This window comes from Schistocerca americana, chromosome 10, assembly GCF_021461395.2.
Source record: "Schistocerca americana isolate TAMUIC-IGC-003095 chromosome 10, iqSchAmer2.1, whole genome shotgun sequence".
In the NCBI taxonomy this organism is placed as follows: domain Eukaryota; kingdom Metazoa; phylum Arthropoda; class Insecta; order Orthoptera; family Acrididae; genus Schistocerca; species Schistocerca americana.
The window spans coordinates 94,063,000-94,075,432 of record NC_060128.1 but is presented as its reverse complement, the minus strand read 5'-3'; the positions used below and the strand labels follow the sequence as shown (position 1 = coordinate 94,075,432).

At 40.4% G+C, this 12,433-nt stretch overlaps 1 protein-coding gene across 1 annotated transcript in view; it reads right to left on the bottom strand.

The window, feature by feature from the left end:
* The window catches only part of LOC124552266 (sonic hedgehog protein), a 548,478-nt gene that overhangs the window by 506,929 nt on the left and 29,116 nt on the right, over positions 1 to 12,433 (bottom strand). The gene's annotated exons all lie outside the window — the stretch shown is intronic.

Here is a 12,433-nt window from a genome sequence, read left to right as displayed (position 1 = left end):
TTAACTGCTAGGTCATCAGTCCCCTAGAACTTAGAACTACTTAAACCTGACCAACCTAAGGACGTCACACACACCCATGCCCGAGGCAGGATTCGAACCTGTGACCGTAGCGGTCGCGCGGTTCCAGACTGTAGCGCCTAGAACCGCTCAGCCACACCGGCCGGCAGATGACAACCAATTAGGTAGGATTTAGGAAAGGTAAAGGCACCAGAGAGGCCATTCTGACATTGCAGTTGATAATCGAAGCAAGACTAAACAAAAATCAAGGCATGTTCATAAGATTTGTCGACCTGGAAAATACAAAATGGAGCAAGGTGTTCGAAATTCTGAGAAAAAGCTATGGAGAGAGACGGGTAATTTGCAATTATATAATGAGAGTGGATGAGGAAGAACTAAGTACTTGTATTAAAAAGGGTTAAGACAGAGATGTAGTCTTTCGCCCCTACTGTTCATTCTGTACATCGAAGAAGTAATGATGGAAATAAAGGTTCAGGAGTGGAATTAAAATACAAGTTGAAAGGATATCAATGATACGATACACTGATGACATTTCTATCCTCAGAGGAAATGAAGGACAGTTACATGATGTGCTGGATGGAATGAGCCGCCTAATGAGTACAGAATATGGACTGAGAGTAATTCGAAGAAAGACGAAAGTAATGAGAGGCAGCAGAAATGAGACAAGCGACAAATTTCACATCAGGGGATTGATGGTCACGAAGAAGATGAAGTTAAGGAATTCTGCTACCTAGGCAGTAAAATAACAAATGATGGACGGAGCAAGTAGGACATCAAAAGCAGACTAGCACTGGCAAAAAGGCCATTGCTGGCAAAGAGAAGTCTACTAGTATCAAACATAGGCGTCAATTCGAGAAAGAAATGTCTGAGAATGTACGTTTGGAGGACAGCATTGTGTGGTAGTGAAACACGGACTGTAGAGAAACCGGAACAGAAGAGAATCGAAGCATTTGAGGTGAGGTGCTGCAGACGAATGTTGAAAACTAGGTGGACTGATGAGGTGAGGAATGAGGAGGTGCTACACAGAATCGGAGAGGGATATGTGGGAAACACTGACAAGGAGAATGGACAAGTTGATAGGACATCTGATAAGACATCAGTGAATGACTTCCATGGTACTAGAGGGAGCTATAGGGGATAAAGAGCTATAGGGGATAAAAACTGTACAGGGACGCAAGGATCGGAATATATCTAGCAAATAATTGGGGACGTAGGTTGCAACTGCTACTCTGAAATGAAGAGGTTGGCTTAGGAGAGGAATTCGTGGCGGACCGCATCAAAAAAAAAAAAAAAAAAAAAAAAAAAAAAAAGGGAACCAAGAACATGCATGTCCGAAGGAACCAGGACTAGGACTGCAGCCACTACAGCCGTTATGAAATACAGGATAGGTATTCGCAGTTACGAATATGGACAACCATCGGCTGTCTAATGGAATGACGACATGTGGAAGTTTGGTGTCCTGCCTTGAGTCGTGCTGAGGTAGCCAAATGGTACGCCAGCGTGTTCGGTCAGAGGATTAGCTACCCTCTGTAATAAAATAACTGAGTGAACGGATCAGTGAAGAGCCTGAACGGGAGTCATCGGACGCCCGCTCCGAACGAATTCAGCGAACAATATAGAACAAAATCGGATAAAAAAAAGAGGTAAGGCGACCGCTCACGACAAGTTGGAAATCTGGTTCGAGTCCCGGCCCGGCACGAAATTTCATTGTCATCATTCCATTGCACAGTGGATGGTTGTTCATATTCGCAACTGCGAATATATTTCCCACACATTATTTTCTAGCCCTGCTCGTGCAACTGCACGAAACTCTTTGATCCCAACACTACAGCAAAAATTTAATTTCAAAAATTTTCATTAAAACTGACCTTTGTCATCACAGTAAGCAACAAAAAAGAAAAAGAAATTAGCAAAGAGTAAATCAGTTAATTTTGATGGGGTGGTTTCACATTGGAATATGATTTCAAAATTTTTTCACAAAATTAATCTGTATTATAATATACAGGGTTATTACAAATGATTGAAGCGATTTCACAGCTCTACAATAACTTTATTATTTGAGATATTTTCACAATGCTTTGCACACACATACAAAAACTCAAAAAGTTTTTTTAGGCATTCACAAATGTTCGATATGTGCCCCTTTGGTGATTCGGCAGACATCAAGCCGATAATCAAGTTCCTCCCACACTCGGCGCAGCATGTCCCCATCAATGAGTTCGAAAGCACCGTTGATGCGAGCTCGCAGTTCTGGCACGTTTCTTGGTAGAGGAGGTTTAAACACTGAATCTTTCACATAACCCCACAAAAAGAAATCGCATGGGGTTAAGTCGGGAGAGCGTGGAGGCCATGACACGAATTGTTGATCATGATCTCCACCACGACCGATCCATCGGTTTTCCAATCTCCTGTTTAAGAAATGCTTCTGCTTTAGCCTTTTCCGTAAGATTTTCCAAACCGTCGGCTGTGGTACGTTTAGCTCCCTGCTTGCTTTATTCGTCGACTGCCGCGGGGTACGCATGAAACTTGCCCGCACGCGTTCAACCGTTTCTTCGCTCACTGCAGGCCGACCCGTTGATTTCCCCTTACAGAGGCATTCAGAAGCTTTAAACTGCGCATACCATCGCCGAATGGAGTTAGCAGTTGGGGGATCTTTGTTGAACTTTGTCCTGAAGTGTCGTTGCACTGTTATGACTGACTGATGTGAGTGCATTTCAAGCACGACATACGCTTTCTCGGCTCCTGTCGCCATTTTGTCTCACTCCTCTCTCGAGCGCTCTGGCGGCAGAAACCTGAAGTGCGGCTTCAGCCGAACAAAACTTTATGAGTTTTTCTACGTATCTGTAGTGTGTCGTGACCATATGTCAATGAATGGAGCTACAGTGAATTTATGAAATCGCTTCAATCATTTGTAATAGCCCTGTATATTTGAAGACAGTAACTTGTTTTCGAAAGAACAGTTACTGCTATTCATCTGTGTCCTCTGTGGCTCAGATGGATAGAGCGTCAGCCATGTAAGAAGGACATCCCGGGTTCGAGTCCCAGTCGGGGCACACATTTTCAGCTGTCCACATCGAGGTATAACAACAACACCTGTCGGCAGCTGAGATTGTCAGTTAGTCATGATTTATTCCAGGGAAAAGCTGGACGGTCATCAGCAGTAACTGTTCTTTGGAAAACAAGTTACTGTCTTCAGATATATAGTTAAAGGCTACCCAGCCATTGATCATCGTCTGTGCGAATGCGCACAGGTTGCCCAAACTCTTACGGGAATCGCCAAAGCGTGCGCGAGTAATGAGTGGGTGGGCAAATGTCTATAAGGTACAATACATATGTAGAATTGTGGACAGTTGGGAATGTGAGTCTCACGGGAAGCGTGCAAGGGATAAGTCCCTGCAGTCGCGCTATTCATCTGTGTCTTCGGTGGCTCAGATGAATAGATAGTCTGCCATGTAAGCAGGAGATCCCGGGTTCGAGTCCCGGCCGGGGCACACGTTTTCAGCTGTCCACATCGAGGTATCACAACAACACCTGTCGGCAGCTGAGGATGTCAGTTAGTCATCATCTATTATAATAGTTTGAGAAATGCATGATAACCCACTATGGTGTCTTACAATACATTTACTCACTACTGGGAGTTGTAGTGCCTCAGCAATGGTGCTGTACAGTTACTGCTGTTACATATTTTCCTGTTTTCAACGTTTTTTGCTTACTTGAGCCGGTATTATGGAGTTAAGTATCATTTTAACATCTTCAAGTCAGCAGTGGTGTATAATTTGGTTCAAAAATGGCTCTGAGCACTATGTGACATAACATCTGAGGTCATCAGTCCCCTAGAACTTAGAACTACTTAAACCTAACTAACCTAAGGGCATCACACACATCCATGTCCGAGGGAGGATTCGAACCTGCGACCGTAGCGGTCGCGCATAGAACCGCTCGGCCACAACGGCCGGCTTGTATACTTTGGTTAAATAGCTTGAATGAGGTGTGAAGTTGTCAAAATAGATATTTTTCCACTGTGAAGATGACCTATGATGGAAACCAGTAGTGAATAAATATGTTGTGGTGCATCACAGTGTGTTATCATGCATTTCTGCAAGTATATCGATGCTGTAAACAGTCGCCTGAAAAAAAATTGTTTTGTTATCATAATAAACAATGTATGCGAGAATAAGTAGGCAAAAAGCAAGCAAGCAACTTTTTAGGGTTGTGTTTCCTTTCTGGAACCGCATACAGATTTGAACCACCCATCATTCCATGAGAGATATTTAGAAGCAGTTCCGCATGTTTCCTAGACACAATCCCACATTCCGAAACTTCCATGAACTCATAATGCCTAAAACAAATTATAGCTCTAAATAAGAAGCAGAAACTACCAAAAATTTAATAAATATAAATCAAAAGGACATTTTGCTCCAGTGGTTCGTTCCGAAATCGCTCATAAAAGTAATAGTACAAATTCATATTTATATTCCAGTAGCTTTAGATTTACGCTGTCAATGATCTCCTCAATACAGCCACTGTATAATGTAAAAGGCACTTCACAATCTCCTCATCGGCTGTTGCTTTAAACTCCCTAAGTGATTTTTAAGTGCATCCATAGCACCTCAGTGGACCACTGGATATCTGCTTTGCAGTAGCATCTGTGATTTCATGCATAAGGTACATGTGCCTAAAAAAATTAATAAAATGGTTGCTTCATGCAGAACCAAAGGCACAAACTCTTAAAGTTTTCTTTTTCTTTTAATAGCCTGCACGGAAATGTCTGCTAGTTAAGCGATGTTAACTTGTTCCCGATCTGAGTAAAACATATTTTATCCCCACTTTTACCTGGTGAAAAAAAGGAGAAAGAAGTTCGATAGCTAAAATTTCTTTAACATTCATAATGCTTCTACAGAAGGACGTATAAATACCGTTATATCCAACACAAAGTCGGAGGTCTCGAACTACAATACGGCGATGGAAAGGATTCAATTCCGAAAGGGTAATGAAATGCTGTAAATTTTGTTTTGTGCAACGTGAATGGTAATATTTGTCAGCTAAAGCGACGATAGAGTGTTACACAAAAAGTCTTTTTTTATTATTGACAACTGGTTACAGAGAACAAACTAAATTAGTAGCTTATGTTTATATTTCCTCTCTGCTTAATGTTACTTATAACATTACTTACGGTGGTGAGATTATCAAACCACGATTATATTCGACAAAAATAATCTCATTCCTTACTAAGTTTCATAACAAAACTCGTACATAATTTTATCCGCAAGGAACTATATTTTTTTTTAGGAAGGTTTCACGTGATATCCGACTATCGTTCCCTCCTTCTGAAAGGCTGAATGAATTCTTTTGTATTATACACTAAAAAAAGCAACATGGACACTGAATTTGTGTAGGAAAGGAAACAAGGGAACATCACGCACACAGCGACAATAAATGAATGTAGACGTGACTACAAGGTCGAAGCAAAGAAAGCAAGATTCTTGTTAATGAGTGAAATTGTTGCCATTCGTGGTGTCTGTTAAGAATTAGTGGAAGCTGAAGCGTCATGGAGAAAGTATGACAAAAATTACATCCAGTTTTTTTTTTCTTTTTACCGTCCAAGATAACGAACCTAGCACAAATGTAGTTTCTCTTCGCCTATAATGTACCGCAATTTAGAAGATTCGATAGCACAAAAAAAAAAAAAATGTTCGAAGTTGTAATCAGCCATTCAGTTAACTCAGATTCGAAGTGAAATAGTTGGTTTTTGTGTTCTCTGGAAATGATCTTGAAGCCGTTCGGAAAACATAAGAGATATATTTTCCGAAAGCGAAAACGAGTAGTTTCCTTTTAACTCGAAACATCACCATGTCTTTGTGAATGTAATTTCTCTTTTCAGATACCGCTATTGGGCAATCCCAATATCTCGTCTGTAATAACTCCTACCAGTGCTATCTATCGGAAAAACAACGAACTAACAGCACAGTCAAACACATAAGGTCGCGCGACATTCACGTCTTTATAGTTTTTATCGTTTACCAGCTGGAGCGACAGCAGCGCTCCAAGCGGTGAGAAAGGAAACAGTCGCATGTATCATAAGGATGTTTGTTTTTAATTATTTTTCCGCTTAATTAACGAAATAGCTGTTATAAATGGCTCTGAGCACTATGCGACTTAACTTCTGAGGTCATCAGTCGCCTAGAACTTAGAACTAATTAAACCTAACTAACCTAAGGACATCACACACATCCATGCCCGAGGCAGGATTCGAACCTGCAACCGTAGCGGTTGCTCGGTTCCAGACTGTAGCGCCTAGAACCGCATGGTCACTCCGGCCGACTAGCTGTTATATTTTTGCGTTCTATACAATAGTAAATTATCAGAGACATGAATTATTGTGAAATAACTCTAAAAAGGTAATCAAATCTCACTGAATTCAAGAAACACTTTTGACCATGCGTATAATTCCAGCAAACTCCGCTGAAAGCAAAGTAATACAGACATTATATTTCATGCATTACAAGTATATATTTCTGCTACTGTCTATTTTTACTACGACAACGATTTTTATTGGCACGTAGCAATTTTGTATGGAAAATATAATGATTCATTCTTTCTTATTAGACTTTACTCGACTTTCTAATTCACGAAATTTTTTGTAAATGTAATTACATTTTCTTCAAAAGACAACTGTGTTAAAGATTCCTGCTGTTTGTGACTCAGAGGTAGCAACAACTGAATAATTGGTTCCTTCTGTGTTGAGAAACGATTTTACTGTTTTTGATGCTTTATTGAGACATCTGTGTGGGTTTCTCTTCATCGACGGTTGTGATGGGTTATTTGGTGCTTTAAATAATGTGGGTATTGCATTTCGTACAAACTTCCTACGTTCCATTCACTGTGATTTGGCTGTAAGTGTAGCGAGCGAAACTTCACTTTTTTTGGTGGATGTGCGACGTCTTTCTGCAAAAGGGCATGTCTTCCGCCGTTTACCAGCCATTTTTTCGTTCTTCAAGCAACATCACATTCTTCAGCAATTGTCTGTGTGTTACCGTAAAACGGGGGTGAAATTTGCAAATTAAAAACGTGTTAACACTTATGACAAATTCTTTTAATGGATTTATACAAATGGTCGATTACATCTGTGTAAGGAGTATAAATCCGTATAATCATTTTTAAATTTTTTTACCTATGATTTTTTTAAACCACGTGTATTACTTTACCTCAGATAAAATGAAATTACTACCGTATCATGTTCTAACAATTCTGTGGTGAACTGAGACACATAGTTGTTTTAAAAAACTATTTACTTACAAAAAATTAGACAACCGTTCTTTGGAAATTAAAGGCAACTGCAGCGAAGAGCTGCAGGCGTTGGAAGACGTTATACAACGCCGGACTCCTCGATTTCCGGACATAAAAAGTTGTCTCTGTGGTATATGTACTGTTTTAGAAACCTTCCTCCTATGAACCTATTACAACTATTGCCGATTTCCGATAAACATGAGACTTGTGAACTGTACAACATATCTTTTTTTGTTATTTGGTCTTTTAGTTTTCCAACCAAAAAGTTACCTACACTGTGGGTCACGTAATCGACTTCTGGGGCTGGCTCAACTACTTTAGGTTTTTTCTCACCTTCTGAGGCGTCCGTATAGTTTTCTTCATATCCTCCATAGCTATCATGAGATACTTCCAAATCTTCTAATTCTGGTCCCTGGGGCACTCTTGTAAAACCATGGCATCTTGTTTTAGCCGAAAAATCGAGAAAAATTGAATTCTGTAGAATTTAGGTTCAATGGACTGAAGTGATTATGTATGCCTATCCCCTAACCCCTGGCAGTACCAACGTCTTTTTTTCTTTTTTTAATTTTAAAATTTCTAATAACAATAACAAGTTATTGATCATAAAAATGGCTCTGAGCACTATGGGACTTAACATCTATGGTCATCAGTCCCCTAGAACTTAGAACTACTTAAACCTGACTAACCTAAGGACATCACACAACACCCAGCCATCACGAGGCAGAGAAAATCCATGAGCCCGTCGGGAATTGAACCCGGGCGTGGTAAGCGAGAACGCTACCGCACGACCACGAGATGCGGGCTATTGATCATAGACATATCCCTTAACTTTTATAGCAAATCCAGCTTTAGTAAAATGTACGATATTATCTAGAGAGAGCAAAGTTTCCAGTGACTTAAAAACAGCACAATATAAACTGTCAAAGTAAACAATACAACTGATTAGCAAAGTTGGCAGGATAGAATAGTTGACTGTCACAGGCCTTAGAACTGACCTAGATGACCAGGCTAACATCATTGTTGCCAACATTGAATTGCCAGAGACATATTATAACAAAGACAGGTCATTATTCCCAACATTTACTTTGAATTTCCAGTCATATTAGTAAAAAAAAAGGAGCACTGCGTTTTGACTCGGTTCACCCCACTGTACCACTTCGCTCCAATTTACGGTACAAGAGAATGGTAAATAAACTGTCCCCTAAACAGTTTCATGCCTCTCAGAGGCTTTAGGAAACTAAAGAAACACACAGCTAGTGTCGCTTTTAAGTTATCATCGTTTTTTACGGAGCTAAATACGTTTCTTATTGTAAAAAACTTTAATTAAATGGACACCCTAACTGCAAACAGGCGTTGATGTACTTCATTGGGGACATGTTGAAAATGTTGGGAATGTGGATCTCACGGGGAGCGTGCAAGGGATAAGTCCCTGCAGACGCACTATCCTCTGTGTACGCGGTGACTCAGATGGATAGAGCGTCTGCCATGTAAGGTCGAGGCACACATTTTCAACATGTCCCCAATGAAGTACCTCAACGCCTGTTTGCAGTTAGGGTGTCCATTTAATTATCATTTCATTTCTAGCAAAGCTGCATGGTCATCCACGGTAACTGTTCTTTCGGGAACAGATACTACCGTCATATACAGTAAAAAACTTTGTTACAAAATCATAATCAGAAATGTAACTTGCTGACCGCTTAGTGCGCTGTTGTCGCAGTCGATAACAAAAGCGGGGCGTACTTTCGCCTGTGATATTGCTTCTCTGTTATACACCAGTGATCAACCTTCGCCAAAAACTCTTTTCCTTGCTTATTCGCATATGCCTGAAGATCTGTTTTCTAAAATTGTATGAAATACCGAAAATCATATTTCTGCGGTGCTACACACGCTCCATACTGCAAAAACCTTGTTACAAATCACTGTGAATGACACAATTCGCTCTCATCTGATATCATAAAGAGATGTGTAGCTTGATACCCACTTGGTGCGCTGCTGTCGCGTAAAAAAGACGTACTTTCGCGACTGTTTTGTTAAGACTGTGGTAACGGTGTGTATCGGTATTTCGTACAGACGCGGAGGTCTCTGTTATATGCCATGCTGACGCCATTCGATGTTGTCAGGCACATTAATTTCTTAAAATAATAAAAAGGAAAACGTTCGGTCGGTATTGGCCCCGTTTGAACCTAGATATCGTACTGTGGTGAAGCAAAGTACTACACATTCAGCCATCGGTGTCGAGAGCACGTGTTAAGACTCGGGGTCTCGACTTGCGGTGCACCCTGTACTTGGAAAGATTGATGCTATTTGCCCGGATCCTTCTATTTTTGTTCTGCCCCTCCGCCGCTTCCCCGAAACAAACTGCCGGAATGCAAGGAGCGTTTTACGGTGGAGTAAAAAACCAAATAAAATGGAAGGAAGGTAAAGAGAGAAAAAAAAGTACCCAACTGAGGCTGCAGGAAATTTCTTAAACACAAGACGCAGTAGTAGAGTAAGTCTTACGAGGCTGCTGTGCGAAGCTTTTCATAGTTTCTGATAACATCCGCAGTCAAAGTACTTGCAGCCATACCTTTAATATGGCTGGAATGATATAGGCATGTCATCGGCGTACTGTAGTCTTGATTCTACGAAAAATCGTGTACAACTGTGGACAAAATACAGGGTGTTCGAAAAGATTTCTTCGATTCCAAAAGACCGTATTTTCTATCATCTTTATCGAGCACAAGGAACACTTTTCTGAAAGGTAAATGACAAGTGTGATACTAAGCATACCTGTGAAAAATACCTGAAGGATGTATGCGCAGACAGGTGAAACTTACTCCCTTGTAAAAATCAGACGTTTCTGTTGAAAATGCGCGAGGTAAAAATTTGACACAAGTTTGTATCATCATTCATGTAAAAAGTATAGGCTTGAGAAATAGGATAAATGTTTCAAGAAACACCTTGTACTGTTTACGATATGGTACAAACACCCCACTTCCAGAGTTTGTTTCCTGGATAATCTGTAATGCTCTCAGACGGTGCCTTATATACGTTTCGAAATGTTTTCAGCCTAGTTTAAAATATTTCTGATAGTGACGTAATCTTTATGAAACGTCCCCTTTGAACAATTATACATGACTGTCCTTAAACTGACACACAATATTTTTAGCGCAACGCAATCTGACTTTCAATAATCCCTACAAAAGAAAGGCCCTGACTAAGATTAACCTATACCTTTCACAAATCACTTACCTCACAAAAATCTTCGTTACTCGAACTACTGCAATACAGCGAGCGCCACTACTGCCAGCTAAATGTTGTTGTTGTTGTGGTCTTCAGTCCTGAGACTGGTTTGATGCAGCTCTCCATGCTACTCTATCCTGTGCAAGCTTTTTCATCTCCCAGTACCTACTGCAACCTACATCCTTCTGAATCTGCTTAGTGTATTCATCTCTTGGTCTCCCTCTACGATTTTTACCCTCCACGCTGCCCTCCAATACTAAATTGGTGATCCCTCGATGCCTCAGAACATGTCCTACCAACCGATCCCTTCTTCTTGTCAAGTTGTGCCACAAACTTCTCTTCTCCCCAATCCTATTCAATACTTCCTCATTAGTTATGTGATCTACCCATCTAATCTTTAGCATTCTTCTGTAGCACCACATTTCGAAAGCTTCTATTCTCTTCTTGTCCAAACTATTTATCGTCCATGTTTCACTTCCATACATGGCTACACTCCATACGAATACTTTCAGAAATGACTTCCTGACACTTAAATCAATACTGGATGTTAACAAATTTCTCTTCTTCAGAAACGCTTTCCTTGCCATCGCCAGCCTACATTTTATATCCTCTCTACTTCGACCATCATCAGTTATTTTGCTCCCCAAATAGCAAAACTCCTTTACTACTTTAAGTGCCTCATTTCCTAATCTAATTCCCTCAGCATCACCCGACTTAGTTAGACTACATTCCATTATCCTTGTTTTGCTTTTGTTGATGTTCATCTTATATCCTCCTTTCAAGACACTGTCCATTCCATTCAACTGCTCTTCCAAGTCCTTTGCTGTCTCTGACAGAATTACAATGTCATCAGCTAAATAATAGATTGAAACTACTGAAGGTACTAACTACTGATAGGCATAGTTAGCAAATGAAAGATTTTGATAGAGAACAAACAATGTATTTACCTTAATAGTGTTGAAAAATCATAATATACATAACAGTTCATGACATTCAGTCTTACAAATTTCAAAGCTCCGCCATTTCTCTCCCCACATCCACCTCTGCTGGCGGCTCACCTCCAACCGCGCAACGCTACGCGCTGTTAACATCCAACTGCCCAACACTACAATGGTAGACAACAATGCAAACCAGCCACAGACTGCACACAGCACAGCCAGTGATTTTCATACAGAGCGCTACGTGGCGTTACCAATAAGAAAACCTAAGCAGCCGACTTACATCTTGGGTCATGATGGACCTTAGACACTGTCAACGATGTAACATTAGCACAGATGATAAATCCACACATTGTGTGACAAGTACAAAGTTTTGAGGGATATTACTGTTTGTCAGTGAACATAGAATGAACTCACAGAAAGATACCGACAACAAGAACGCCATCAGCTTGTTATGAACAGGTTCTCTCGTCAATCTGTAACAGCCAGTATCTTGTCTTGGCGTACTATTCCTAAGTACACTCAAGAGCAGTAAGAATAATAAGTTTAAGTAGCAATTTTTGAGAACATTTGTCTTGGAGAAAATCAGCTGTCTAGCTAAAATACTTAACAATATATTAAAAACAGTCTTGACCTCAATAAAATACTGACTTGTAATGTTAACCAGTTTCCGTCAGAATACGACCATCTTCACACGTTCGTGGAACTACGGCATCTGCTTCTTCAAAGCCACCGCCTACCACCATGGTGTAAATCGTCTGAAGATGGCCACGTTCTGATCGAAACATGTTACCATTACAAATAAATATTTTATAGGCGTCAACACCGTTTTTAATCCATTTTATAGAAGAATTACTCGGGCTCGTGGTAAAGAGCTATTTAAAGAACTTGGTATCCTCACTGCAACAAGGGAGTGCATCTACCAGCCTGTTGAGCAAATCAAGGAAAGCATTACCAAGTAGTCCACG